Source organism: Staurois parvus, unplaced genomic scaffold (assembly GCF_062004578.1).
Source record: "Staurois parvus isolate SC_StPar_1 unplaced genomic scaffold, SC_StPar_1.0 ptg000262l, whole genome shotgun sequence".
NCBI lineage: Eukaryota > Metazoa > Chordata > Amphibia > Anura > Ranidae > Staurois > Staurois parvus.
The window spans coordinates 8905895-8919787 of record NW_028318058.1 but is presented as its reverse complement, the minus strand read 5'-3'; the positions used below and the strand labels follow the sequence as shown (position 1 = coordinate 8919787).

The window sequence follows — 13893 nt, the reverse complement described above, 5'->3', positions numbered from 1 at the left end:
TCTTTTACTGAGGGTGTGGCAGTGCATGGGGGTATATTGTATTTATACTAGATAAATGCTCACATTACCATTAGGGGAGTATATGTGAGATCACCTGTGGCAGTAGGACTATCCACTGCTTGTTGTAGTGAAGATATTTTGCACTTGCACAGGACTACTACAACTAGGCTTAAAGTGTAACAAGTCTTCAATAACTCACAAACCTGGGCAGTAGGGGTTGTAGAGAGTTTCAGGTGGCCTGATGTGACCAGGTCATTGTGTGGGCAGTTCACATTGACGAGAGACCTGAAATTCCTGTAGTGCCTCTGGAGAAACAGCAAGCAACAGGATGAGGCTTCCTACAGGTTGACTAGCAGGAAAGAGAGTGCTAAAAACTCCACCCACTCAACAAATGAGGAAAGTACTCGATCCCTGAAACCCAACCATCATAATAAGCCAACAGCGGCAGGAAATTCAAAATATTGATCAATGGTGCAACAGTTAAGTAGCTCCCAGTGCTTCAGCTCATCCAACATTATTAAGCAAGTATTCAGAGACAGGGTCATACATGGTGCTTTGGACCTTGAATGCACTCCACAGCTAACACAGTACACTCAGGTCTGAAAAGTGTCACAACGCAGAGCCCAGTGCCCAAAGGTCATATTCCAGGCTAGCCCAACACATCCAGTCGAGTGAGGTCAGAGTAAGGCCTTCAAAGCTGCCTTTTTTGTTTTTTTATTTGCCAGTGTCCCAACCTCCTGTAGGTGGCAGTAAAACTAATAGAATTACTGTGTGTCTGACTGGATAAGTGTTGAGAAAAAAAATGTATAAAAAAAATTAAAAAGGTACACCCAAGCATTTCACCCACACAAAACGTAAATGGACACATCGGGGGTGCCTACGCAAGAAAATGTTTATTGGGATACACATTACATCGCCACGCACGCCGGAGTAAGAGCAATAATTCCTACGCCCATTATTCAGTAACACTAAACTGATGACCTGTAGGGGCTTTTAAAGCATTGTATATGGAAAATATAGGGTAGTGATGTCGCGATTTCATGATTTTTATGTTTGACATGTCTGGCTCGATACAACCTCATCTTTTATATTTTACCAAAAATTGGGTAATATGTTGCGTTTATGTGCTCTATATTTATCTTTAGTGTATTTTTTACTGACATTTTGTGTTTCATAAACTGTTGCACCAATATCATGTGACATAAAAAATTGGAACTACTACTACTTTATTCTCTAGGGTGTCTGCTTTAAAATAAAAATACAGTTGCAAGAAAAAGTATGTGAACCCCTTGGGATTACGTGGAGTTTTGCATGAATTGGGCATAAAATGTGCTCTGAACGTCATCTAAGTCACAACAATAGAAGAACACAGTCTGCTGAACATAATACTACACAAACATTAGATGTTGCCATGGTTTAATTGCACATAACATGTAAACATTCACAGTGCAGGGAAGAAAAAAGTATGTGAGGCCCTAGCTTAATGACTTCTCCCAGAGCTAATTGGAGCCAGGAGTGAGCCAACCTTGACTCCAATCAGTGTGAGGATATTGGATGTGTTGCTGACAGCTGTCCTGCCCTTAAAAAACACACACTTGTTTTGGGTTTACTGGTTTCAAGAAGCACTGTCTGATGTGAACCATGCATCGCAGAAAAGAGCTCTCAGAAGACCTACGATCAAGAATTGTTGACTTGCATGAAGCTGGAGAGGGTTACAAAATTATCTCCAAAAGCCTTGATGTTCATGTGTCCACGGTAAGACAGACTGTCTACAAATGGAGAAAGTTTAGCACTGTTGCTACTCTCCCTAGGCGTGGTCATCCTGTAAAAATGGCTGCAAGAGCACAGCGCAGAATGCTGCATGAGGTAAAGAAGAATCCAAGAGTGTCAGCTAAAGACCTACAGCAATCTCTGGCACATGCTAACATTTTTGTTGACACATCTACAATAAGGAAAACATTAAACAAGAATGGAGTACATGGGAGGACACCACGGAGGAAGCCATTGCTGTCCAAAAAGAATATTGCAGCACGTTTGAAGTTTGCAAAAGAGCACCTGGATGTTCCACAGCACTACTGGCAAAATATACTGTGGACAGATGAAACCAAGATTGAGTTGTTTGGGAAGAACACACAACACTATGTGTGGAGAAAAAAAGGCACAGCACACTAACATCAAAACCTCATCCCCACTGTAAAACATGGCGGAGGGAGCATCATTATTATTATACAGTATTTATAAAGCGCCAATAGTTCGCTCAGCGCTGTACATTACAAAGGGGGACAGAACATGTGACAGAACAATACCAATACACTGCAAAACATGAGGAGATTGAGAGCCCTGCTCTTTCGAGCTTACAATCTAGGAGCATCATGGTTTGGGGCTGCTTTGCTGCCTCAGGGCCTGGACAGATTGTTGTCATTGATGGGAAAATGAATTCCAGAGTTTATCAAGACATTTTGCAGGAAAACGTACGACCATCTGTCCGCCAACTAAAGCTCCGCAGAGGATGGGTGATGCAACAGGACAATGACCCAAAGCATACAAGTAATTCAACAAAACAATGGCTGCAACAGCACAGAATACGCTTTCTGGAGTGGCCCAGTCAGAGTCCTGACCTCAACCAGATTGAAATGCTGTAGCATGACCTTAAGAGAGCGATTCACACCAGACATCCCAAGAATATTGCTACACTGAAACAGTTTTGTGAAGAGGAGTGGTCCAAAACTACTCCAGATCGTTGTGCAGGTCTGATCTGCAACTACAGGAAACGTTTAACTAAACAGATTGGAATGAGCGCAACTCAATATAACAACTTAGTAAAAATGAAAAATTAGTAGGAAAAGCTGCTAGCATAAAAAGGCATACCACAGCACCTCAGTAATCAACATAAAAGTCTTAGTAATGCAGCGCTTTAGATAAATAATGTAGCAATAACCAGATAGAACAACAGCTGAGATGTGTTCATAGAGAGTGTTCATATGTGGTACACTTAAGTCCGCACAACAGAAGGTATTCCAATATGGTAGAAATCACCTGGTACAAAACAGTCCTGGATGCTCCGTAAAAGGGTAGTACAATAATGCACTTACCAGAAGTACATACAAACTAAGCGTTGTAGGTAACAAATCCGTGAGGTCATCAAGGTCTGGTCACTGGTATGGCGTCATCTAGGGCTTGTAGTGGGTTCCCAGGAATGGTGTCACTCACGCTTGGGGGCCACATCAAACTCACCAGAGGGTCCAACGTTGTCCAGACTCCTGAAGCTGCTCCACCTTAAATGGCTCGAAACATAACGAGCCCGGGAGGCAAAATAGTGCTAATAGTGTAGTAACGTTTATTTAGGGATCCAAAAACATCAATAAACTGCAGGACACTCACATGTAGCACAGCATTTGGCTTGAGGTATATCCCCATAAAAAGCAATAAATCATAAGGTTGGCGTCAAATTGAGGGATTCCCCTGACATGTTTCGTGCGGATTGCACATTATCAAAGGGGTGAATCCTCTCAATGAGACGCTCTTCTAAATACATATTGCCGCGCATCCGCAGTGGCCGCCACGTGCCGCTACGCGTAACTGCGCATGCGCGAGTGACGTCACACGCCGTGGCCATATTGGAGTCAGCCTGCATCGAGAGACACAGTGCCAACCAGCCAGCCATCCTCCCAGCAGACACGTCTCACCCCGCCGCCACTGCGCAAGCGCCAGCAGACGCAGCCACAGGGGGGACTGTCATAATAGATAGGATGCAAAGAGGTAAAGTCAAGGGGTTGAACACTATACCTCACGGCAATAGAATACATCCCCCAATCCCGGGAACACACAGACCGAACCCCATTAACATACACACCTATGCAACAGGGTATGTGTCCCAAGAATTGAATAGACGGACTCCAATTTATTGAAGCCCCTCTGCATATGCACTCATTAGTATTTCACAGGAGTTGAATTGTACTCCATTCCCGCGAATATATCTTTATGGGCATATAAAACCTATTTTGTTCTACAGTAAAGTATCATGTGCATAAAATCAACTTATAAAATCAACATATAAAAAATGCAATAATCCTAAAAATCCAATGTATAGGATAAGGTAAAACATTAATATATAACAAACATACAGGAGGCAAATAAAAATTAAAAATGAGTCCATAAAAACATGTGCAATAATAATAACTCCTATTAAGGAGTAGGAAATGACACCGCCTTAAATAGTATCATTAAAGAGTCTCAAACATAATGTAAAATCCATATATTAGTAATGCTAGTGTCTGGTATTTGTTAAGTACCAATATATGCGTAATATTTAGTGGAAAAATATCAAATGGAGACTTAAAAATTATTTAATTTCTGATGGGCCGTATTCAACTATTGTCTATGAAACAGTTTATGTCCAAATCCACATTCAAGCCATGTGGGGATAAGGACTTCATGTCCACTATCCATTTTGTTTCAAGTTGAGACACGGCCCTTCTCTTGTGTCCCCCCCTCCAGTGAGGTGTAATAGAATCAATGGCAGTAAATTTTAATAGTGTAGGGTCTCTATCATGATAGTCCCTGAAATGCTTAGAGAGTGAGTGGTACTTGAAACCCTTCTTAATGTTATTAAAATGTTCCCTTAAACGGTCCCTCAGGTGTCTTGTGGTCCGTCCAATATACTGAAGCCCACAAGAGCATTCCAAAAGATAGACCGTATGCGTACTGTTGCATGTGATTAGTGGTCGTATAATATAGTTTCTACCCGTCACATTTGATTTGAATTCTTTAATTCTTGTTTTGCGTATCCCATTATATCGACAGGCTATGCATTTATTACACGGGTAAAAACCCACTAAACCAAAGGTTGAAGACATATTTTTCGGTGGGTCCACCACATTAGGAGCAACAGTGAGTCGTAGTGGTGTGGATTTCCAAAAAGAGATCTCAGGAAAAGCTGGGATCACCTCACTCAAAACCGGGTCACTTTTCAGGATATCCCAATTTCTTCTGATCACCTTCGCTACATCCCTATACTGAATAGAAAAATCCGTAATAAACGGGCAGAATCTGTCAGGTCTGACTTTCCTAGTTGCTGTTAAAAGGTTAGCCCTCTCCATGTGACCAACTTCATTAATGGTCCGATCCAGAGTGTTTATATCATAACCTTTCTCCACGAATCTGTGTTTGAGTACACCTGCCTGATCTAAATAGTCTGATATATTCGTACAATTCCTCCTTATTCTAAGGAACTGTCCTTTTAGGATATTACCCAACCAGGTCAGGTGATGGCAACTGTCTATTGGAATAAACACATTCCTATCTGTTTTTTTAAAAAACGTTTTAGTAATAATATTATTGCCATTATTCATTAAAACAAGGTCTAAAAAGTGTATCTCTTTACAATCGTATTCATAAGATAATTTGATATTTAAATTATTATCGTTAAGAGTAATAAAAAATTTTTTTAGGGAGAATTCGTCCCCTTGCCATAACAGAAAAACATCATCTATATAACGCTTATAGAAAATGAGGGAGGGCCACTCTCGGGCAAATATCAGGTCTTCCTCCCACCTGGCCATAAACAAATTGGCCAGGCTGGGGGCAAACTTAGCCCCCATAGCAACACCGGTGACCTGTCGGTAAAAGGAGTGGTCAAACCAAAAGTAATTTCTGTGCATAGCAAAAGACAGTAGATCTGAAATGAATTCTTTTTGTTGCTTAGGGATATCTCCCATTGTATCAAAGTAAAATTGAACAGCCTCCATTCCATCGCTGTGCTTTATATTACTATATAGGGCTGACACATCCGCTGTGACCAGATATGTATTCTCATTAACTGTAAAGTAATTTAGATCAGTCAATATTTGTTTGGTATCTTTTAAGTATGCCGGTGTGGTTTTAACCAAAGGTTGTAAAAATCTATCTATATATTCACCAATCCGTGAATTAAGTGACCCGATCCCGCTTATGATTGGTCTCCCTGGGGGGCACACAGGATCTTTATGGATCTTTGGTAGGCAATACAATACTGGAAGTCTAGGCGCTACTGGGCATAAATATGCCTTTTCCTTCTTGTTAATGAGTTAAGAAATACCTGTTTAATGACAGTCTACGGGTAAACCTGTGAACATCAATATATGTATGGGCTCGTTATGTTTCGAGCCATTTAAGGTGGAGCAGCTTCAGGAGTCTGGACAACGTTGGACCCTCTGGTGAGTTTGATGTGGCCCCCAAGCGTGAAATACTAATGAGTGCATATGCAGAGGGGCTTCAATAAATTGGAGTCCGTCTATTCAATTCTTGGGACACATACCCTGTTGCATAGGTGTGTATGTTAATGGGGTTCGGTCTGTGTGTTCCCGGGATTGGGGGATGTATTCTATTGCCGTGAGGTATAGTGTTCAACCCCTTGACTTTACCTCTTTGCATCCTATCTATTATGACAGTCCCCCCTGCGGCTGCGTCTGCTGGCGCGTGCGCAGTGGCGGCGGGGTGAGACGTGTCTGCAGGGAGGATGGCTGGCTGGTTGGCACTGTGTCTCTCGATGCAGGCTGACTCCAATATGGCCGCGGCGTGTGACGTCACTCGCGCATGCGCAGTTACGCGTAGCGGCCACTGCGCATGTGCGGCAATATGTATTTAGAAGAGCGTCTCATTGAGAGGATTCACCCCTTTGATAATGTGCAATCCGCACGAAACATGTCAGGGGAATCCCTCAATTTGACGCCAACCTTATGATTTATTGCTTTTTATGGGGATATACCTCAAGCCAAATGCTCTGCTACATGTGAGTGTCCTGCAGTTTATTGATGTTTTTGGATCCCTAAATAAACGTTACTACACTATTAGCACTATTTTGCCTCCCGGGCTCGTTATGTTTCGAGCCATTTAAGGTGGAGCAGCTTCAGGAGTCTGGACAACGTTGGACCCTCTGGTGAGTTTGATGTGGCCCCCAAGCGTGAGTGACACCATTCCTGGGAACCCACTACAAGCCCTAGATGACGTCATACCAGTGACCAGACCTTGATGACCTCACGGATTTGTTACATACAACGCTCAGTTTGTATGTACTTCTGGTAAGTGCATTATTGTACTACCCTTTTACAGAGCATCCAGGACTGTTTTGTACCAGGTGATTTCTACCATATTGGAATACCTTCTGTTGTGCGGACTTAATAAGGCCAGCCGACAAAGGGAGCGGAGTGGTCATCATGGATAAAGAAGACTATATGATTCAAGCATATAAACTGCTTGATGATCGGGAAACATACCAACCACTCCCCAATAACCCAATACTCAAATATAAGAGTGAGCTTAAGAAAATTATTAATCAGGGATTTAATAAAGGGATCATTAACAAGAAGGAAAAGGCATATTTATGCCCAGTAGCGCCTAGACTTCCAGTATTGTATTGCCTACCAAAGATCCATAAAGATCCTGTGTGCCCCCCAGGGAGACCAATCATAAGCGGGATCGGGTCACTTAATTCATGGATTGGTGAATATATAGATAGATTTTTACAACCTTTGGTTAAAACCACACCGGCATACTTAAAAGATACCAAACAAATATTGACTGATCTAAACTACTTTACAGTTAATGAGAATACATATCTGGTCACAGCGGATGTGTCAGCCCTATATAGTAATATAAAGCACAGCGATGGAATGGAGGCTGTTCAATTTTACTTTGATACAATGGGAGATATCCCTAAGCAACAAAAAGAATTCATTTCAGATCTACTGTCTTTTGCTATGCACCGAAATTACTTTTGGTTTGACCACTCCTTTTACCGACAGGTCACCGGTGTTGCTATGGGGGCTAAGTTTGCCCCCAGCCTGGCCAATTTGTTTATGGCCAGGTGGGAGGAAGACCTGATATTTGCCCGAGAGTGGCCCTCCCTCATTTTCTATAAGCGTTATATAGATGATGTTTTTCTGTTATGGCAAGGGGACGAATTCTCCCTAAAAAAATTTTTTATTACTCTTAACGATAATAATTTAAATATCAAATTATCTTATGAATACGATTGTAAAGAGATACACTTTTTAGACCTTGTTTTAATGAATAATGGCAATAATATTATTACTAAAACGTTTTTTAAAAAAACAGATAGGAATGCGTTTATTCCAATAGACAGTTGCCATCACCTGACCTGGTTGGGTAATATCCCAAAAGGACAGTTCCTTAGAATAAGGAGGAATTGTACGAATATATCAGACTATTTAGATCAGGCAGGTGTACTCAAACACAGATTCGTGGAGAAAGGTTATGATATAAACACTCTGGATCGGACCATTAATGAAGTTGGTCACATGGAGAGGGCTAACCTTTTAACAGCAACTAGGAAAGTCAGACCTGACATTCTGCCCGTTTATTACGGATTTTTCTATTCAGTATAGGGATGTAGCGAAGGTGATCAGAAGAAATTGGGATATCCTGAAAAGTGACCCGGTTTTGAGTGAGGTGATCCCAGCTTTTCCTGAGATCTCTTTTCGGAAATCCACACCACTACGACTCACTGTTGCTCCTAATGTGGTGGACCCACCGAAAAATATGTCTTCAACCTTTGGTTTAGTGGGTTTTTACCCGTGTAATAAATGCATAGCCTGTCGATATAATGGGATACGCAAAACAAGAATTAAAGAATTCATATCAAATGTGACGGGTAGAAACTATATTATACGACCACTAATCACATGCAACAGTACGCATACGGTCTATCTTTTGGAATGCTCTTGTGGGCTTCAGTATATTGGACGGACCACAAGACACCTGAGGGACCGTTTAAGGGAACATTTTAATAACATTAAGAAGGGTTTCAAGTACCACTCACTCTCTAAGCATTTCAGGGACTATCATGATAGAGACCCTACACTATTAAAATTTACTGCCATTGATTCTATTACACCTCACTGGAGGGGGGGACACAAGAGAAGGGCCGTGTCTCAACTTGAAACAAAATGGATAGTGGACATGAAGTCCTTATCCCCACATGGCTTGAATGTGGATTTGGACATAAACCGTTTCATAGACAATAGTTGATTACGGCCCATCAGAAATTAAATAATTTTTAAGCCTCCATTTGATTATATTTTTCCACTAAATATTACGCATATATTGGTACTTAAATACCAGACCCTAGCATTACTAATATATGGATTTTACATTATGTTTGAGACTCTTTAATGATACTATTTAAGGCGGTGTCATTTCCTACTCCTTAATAGGAGTTATTATTATTGCACATGTTTTTATGGACTCATTTTTAATTTTTATTTGCCTCCTGTATGTTTGTTATATATTGTTTTACCTTATCCTATACATTGGATTTTTAGGATTATTGCATTTTTTTTATATGTTGATTTTATAAGTTGATTTTATGCACATGATACTTTACTGTAGAACAAAATAGGTTTTATATGCCCATAAAGATATATTCGCGGGAATGGAGTACAATTCAACTCCTGTGAAATACTAATGAGTGCATATGCAGAGGGGCTTCAATAAATTGGAGTCCGTCTATTCAATTCTTGGGACACATACCCTGTTGCATAGGTGTGTATGTTAATGGGGTTCGGTCTGTGTGTTCCCGGGATTGGGGGATGTATTCTATTGCCGTGAGGTATAGTGTTCAATCCCTTGACTTTACCTCTTTGCATCCTATCTATTATGACAGTCCCCCCTGCGGCTGCGTCTGCTGGCGCTTGCGCAGTGGCGGCGGGGTGAGACGTGTCTGCTGGGAGGATGGCTGGCTGGTTGGCACTGTGTCTCTCGATGCAGGCTGACTCCAATATGGCCACGGCGTGTGACGTCACTCGCGCATGCGCAGTTACGCGTAGCGGCGCGTGGCGGCCACTGCGCATGCGCGGCAATATGTCTCATTGAGAGGATTCACCCCTTTGATAATGTGCAATCCGCACGAAACATGTCAGGGGAATCCCTCAATTTGACGCCAACCTTATGATTTATTGCTTTTTATGGGGATATACCTCAAGCCAAATGCTCTGCTACATGTGAGTGTCCTGCAGTTTATTGATGTTTTTGGATCCCTAAATAAACGTTACTACACTATTAGCACTATTTTGCCTCCCGGGCTCGTTATGTTTCGAGCCATTTAAGGTGGAGCAGCTTCAGGAGTCTGGACAATGTTGGACCCTCTGGTGAGTTTGATGTGGCCCCCAAGCGTGAGTGACACCATTCCTGGGAACCCACTACAAGCCCTAGATGACGCCATACCAGTGACCAGACCTTGATGACCTCACGGATATGTTACATACAACGCTCAGTTTGTATGTACTTCTGGTAAGTGCATTATTGTACTACCCTTTTACGGAGCATCCAGGACTGTTTTGTACCAGGTGATTTCTACCATATTGGAATACCTTCTGTTGTGCGGACTTAAGTGTACAGGAAACGTTTGGTTGAGGTTATTGCTGCCAAAGGAGGGTCAACCAGGTTTTAAGTCCAAAGGTTCACATACTTTTTCCTCCCTGCACTGTGAATGTTTACATGTTATGTGCAATTACACCATGGCAACATCTAATGTTTGTGTAGTATTATGTTCAGCAGACTGTGTTCTTCTATTGTTGTGACTTAGATGACGTTCAGAGCACATTTTATGCCCAATTCATGCAAAACTCCACGTAATCGCAAGGGGTTCACATACTTTTTCTTGCAACTGTATATATGTTTTGTTATGTACTCTTCAGGCCTAAAATTATTATTTTTTAAATGTGTGCAGAAAAGGCTCTAGTAGCAAAAGGATTAAAGGAATTCTGCAATGGTTTGCAAAAGCTCAACTTTTTAATGTAACCTAAATCAACAGGAAAAGAACAAATGGAAACACAAAAACAATCCCCAAAAGTTTCACTGTTGCTTAACCATGTGCCCTCCGCCCTATAGCAGAAGTACTGCAGCAGGGCAGTGCAAAATCTGCGCATGCTCTACCAGCACCACTATAGGCTGATCGGGATGTCAGCTGGGACTCGTCGGTTGGGCTGAGAGGGGAGAGATCTGTGTGAAAAATAACAGATTCCTCTCCTGTCAGCATGGACATTCTGCTTTGTATCTCTCTGCACAGCAGAGGTACAAAGCAGCATGTCTCCCTAGTAAAACACAACACAGCACACAGTTAAACCTTTGATCGCCCCAGATGTTAACCCCTTCCTGCCGTGTGATTAGTACATTGTCAGTGCTTTTTATTAGCACTGATAACTGTATTTGTGTCACTGGGGATGTCAGGGTCTGTTAGTCAGTTTCCACTCAGTGTCAGAATGCCCGCCACAGTCCCAAAGTCCCACTATAAGTTGCTTATCGCCACCTTTACTAGTATAAAAAAATTCAAATTCCAGTATATATACCGCCATTTGTAGACACTGACTTTCATGTAAACCAATATATATTTTGGACAAAATGTATGAAAGAATTTGGGTTTTTTTATTGAATATGTTTTATAACAAAACGTAAAAAATATATATTTTTTTTCAAAATTGTCAGTCGTTTGTTTATAGCGCAAAAAAACCCCAAAAAAAACCCCCAAAAAAAACCAAAAAAAAAACCGCAGAGATGATCAAATACCACCGAAAGAAAGCTCTATTTGTGGGCAAAAAAATGACAAACTTAATTCATTCCAATTACAGTGGGGCAAAAAAGTATTTAGTCAGCCACCAATTGTGCAAGTTCTCCCACTTAAAAAGATGAGAGAGGCCTGTAATTGGCATCATAGGTAGACCTCAACTATGAAAGACAAAATGAGAAAAAAAAATCCAGACAATCACATTGGCTGATTTGGAAAGAATTTATTTGCAAATTATGGTGGAAAATAAGTATTTGGTCAATATCAAAAGTTCATCTCAATACTTTGTTATATATCCTTTGTTGGCAATGACAGAGGTCAAACGTTTCCTGTAAGTCTTCACAATGTTGGCACACACTGTTGCTGGCATGTTGGCCCATTCCTCCATGCAGATCTCCTCTAGAGCAGTGATGTTTTGGGGCTGTCGCTGGGCAACACGGACTTTCAACTCCCTCCAAAGGTTTTCTATGGTGTTGAGATCTGGAGACTAGCTAGGCCACTCCAGGACCTTGAAATGCTTCTTACAAAGCTACGCCTTCGTTACCCGGGTGGTATGTTTGGGATCATTGTCATGTTGGAAGACTCAGCCACGTTTCATCTTCAATGCCCTTGCTGATGGAAGGAGGTTTGCACTCAAAATCTCACGATACATGGCCCCATTCAATCTGTCCTGTACATGGATCAGTCGTCCTGGTCCCTTTGTGGAGAAACAGCCCCAAAGCATGATGTTGCCACCCCCATGCTTCACAGTAGGTATGGTGTTCTTTGGATGCAACTCAGCATTCTCTCTCCTCCAAACACAACGAGTTGTGTTTCTACCAAACAGTTCTATTTTGGTTTCATCTGACGATATGACATTCTCCCAATCCTCTTCTGGATCATCCAAATGCTCTCTAGCAAACTTCAGGCGGGCCCAGACATGTACTGGCTTAAGCAGGGGGACACATCTGGCACTGCAGCATCTGAGTCCCTGGCGCCGTAGTGTGTTACTGATGGTAGCCTTTGTTACGTTGGTCCCAGCTCTCTGCAGGTCATTCACTAGGTCCCCCTGTGTGGTCCTGGGATTTTTGCTCACCGTTCTTGTGATCATTTTGACCCCACGGGGTGAGATCTTGCGTGGAGCCCCAGATCGAGGGAGATTATCAGTGGTCTTGTATGTCTTCCATTTTCTAATTATTGCTCCCATAGTTGATTTTTTCACACCGAGCTGCTTGCCTATTGCAGATTCAGTCTTCCCAGCCTGGTGCAGGTCTACAATTTTGTTTCTGGTGTCCTTCGACAGCTCTTTGGTCTTCACCATAGTGGAGTTTGGAGTGTGACTGTTTTGAGGTTGTGGACAGGTGTCTTTTATACTGATAAGTTCAAACAGGTGCCATTGATACAGGTAATGAGTGCAGGACAGAGGAGCCTCTTAAAGAAGAAGAAGGTACAGGTCTGTGAGAGCCAGAAATCTTGCTTGTTTGTAGGTGACCAAATACTTATTTTCCACCATAATTTGCAAATAAATTCTTTCCAAATTAGCTAATGTGATTGCCTGGATTTTTTTTTCACATTTTCTCTCTCATAGTTGAGGTCTACCTATGATGCCAGTTACAGGCCTCTCTCATTTTTTTTAAGTGGGAGAACTTGCACAATTGGTGGCTGACTAAATACTTTTTTGCCCCACTGTATGAGTTAAAGTAACGCAGCGCCATATCGCAAAATATGGCCTAATCAGAAAGGGGGGGGGGGGGTAAATCCTCTGGAGGGCAAGTGGTTAATGTCCACTTCTGTATTTTAATTTTGACAGGAGAGTAACTATAAAAGTAAACCGCCATCCAAATCTGTTTAGGATAAAGCAGGTAAGCATTACAATCTTTGCTAGTTTTTTGTTTTTTTTTTTATTGCTCTGTACCTTAATGCACAACAGACCAGAGCTATGGGCAGAAGGAGGGCACTGGAACGGGAAAATAGGTAAATGATACAGCCTGCTCTGCAATGATCATTCAGCAATTGGAGTGCAGGGGGCCCCACTGCACGTATGGATTCTTTTTCTTCATTTTCCTGAAGCTGGGATTTAAAGCAACCCTGTCAGTAGGAGTGCCAAATCTTTTCTGCAACCTGCTAAAGTTATACACCCTCTTCTAGTTAGGCTGTGTGCTGGTTTGCCTTTACTTACACCTTGGTATTAGTGAAACCAGCAGTAACATTTTATTTATGTAACCAATTTAGTAACTTGTCGAAAAACGTGTGTGTTGGCTTGGAATTTGTCAGAATATAAATAAGGGGGGATACAATTACAATGTACAGTACAAGGAGACAGTCAGGGGTCTCCTGAAAAATACCAGCTGCTG

At 41.8% G+C, this 13893-nt stretch overlaps 1 long non-coding RNA gene across 1 annotated transcript in view; it reads left to right on the top strand.

Annotated features, from left to right (window-relative positions):
• The first annotated feature begins 10043 nt into the window (after positions 1-10043).
• Positions 10044-13893, top strand: part of LOC149459385 (uncharacterized) — a 199138-nt gene continuing 195288 nt past the window's right edge. Inside the window, exon 1 of the long non-coding RNA XR_016313293.1 lies at positions 10044-10287. This is a non-coding gene — a long non-coding RNA (uncharacterized LOC149459385). The remainder of the gene's footprint in view (positions 10288-13893) is intronic.